Source organism: Fukomys damarensis, unplaced genomic scaffold, assembly GCF_012274545.1.
Source record: "Fukomys damarensis isolate Sample0158 unplaced genomic scaffold, DMR_v1.0_HiC HiC_scaffold_19, whole genome shotgun sequence".
NCBI classification, from domain to species: Eukaryota; Metazoa; Chordata; class Mammalia; order Rodentia; family Bathyergidae; genus Fukomys; species Fukomys damarensis.
The window spans coordinates 25133366-25134783 of record NW_022900931.1 but is presented as its reverse complement, the minus strand read 5'-3'; positions in this window follow the sequence as shown (position 1 = coordinate 25134783).

The window sequence follows — 1418 nt, the reverse complement described above, 5'->3', positions numbered from 1 at the left end:
AAGCTCTTGCCCATATGTGGTGACAGAGCAGAGAGCTGTCGCAAGAGGAAACATCTTTCTTCCTCATATCTCTCCCTTTTCCTCATTTCTATATCTCTACCAACTACGTAAAATAGTCTTCTAAACGATGTTTCAAAAATATTATTGCTACTAAGAAAAAATATTATTACTACAAATCCTTAGCAAATACAACACCAGATTTATTTTCAAGCAGTAATAATAATAAAGGGGAAAATGTAGTTCTCAAGACAGTAATCCACAGCAGTGGCCTATGTTCTGTGGGTATCGTGGCCAAGGCCCTGCCAGAAGGGCTGTGTCAGCCAGGAGAGAAGCACATACACAGAGGACTCCAGAGAGAATGAGATAATGAGGGACCCAGAAGCACCTAGATTCTCTCAGCGTCAAAAATCTATCCAGGGATCTGTGGCCGCAGGACCACACCAAGAGTTTGCATGTTTGTGGCAAAGGTCCATGAATGAAGATTCTGTGAATAGTTTTCCAAGGCAGGAAAACAAGGATGAGCTTTTCTGTCTCTCTATGAACTGGCTCAAGCCACTTAGCTAAGCTAGCAGAAAGCGGAAGGGCAGGAGGCCCCAAGATCAAACAGATTTGTGTCTTCTCAGCTTGACTCAGCGTTCCTAGCATTCACCACCTCATTTCCTGATCCATACGGAAGAGAAAGAATGAGGTGGACAATGACGTCTTCTGAGCAAGTCTTATCTTAATTTCCATCAGTAATCTTCCTATGAAATTCCTAGTGATACAACTGCATGTGAATAATATAAAATGGATGGATATTTTTACTATTTTTCTAAAAGAGTATATATAAAAATTTTTTAATTCAGTTAAAAGGTTATTCTTGTTATGATAGGTACTAAAAGTAAAAATACCCCCCACCATAGCTACTAAAAGTAAGTAGAAAAAAATCACTAGTTCAAATTAACTAGATATTTGCACAACCAAAATGAAAAAAAAATTACAACTATTAAAAATAATAAAAGTTAAATAGTCAAATACTTTGGGATTGAGCATTACTAAATTTATGAAGCTATTTAATGTCAATTTAATTAAGACATTAACAAGTTCTCCCTGATATGAGTCTACTATACAGTATAACTAAACAGAATTAGAAGAGAGGATTTTGAATATTTTTACTATAAGGAAATGAAACACACTTGAGAGGAAGGAAAAGCTAAATATCCTGAGGTGATCATTCCACAATGTATAAATGCCCTAAAGTATCACATTGTAGCCCATAAAGATGTACACTTATTAATTATTATTTGTCAATTAATAAAGCAAAAGCAAAATAGGTTATCAACATTCATCTGAAAATATTGTCAGCAAAAGTTACAAAAAAGGATATTCAGTGCATAAGACCACTATTTCATCTCACCAATAGTCACTACTTTACAGGT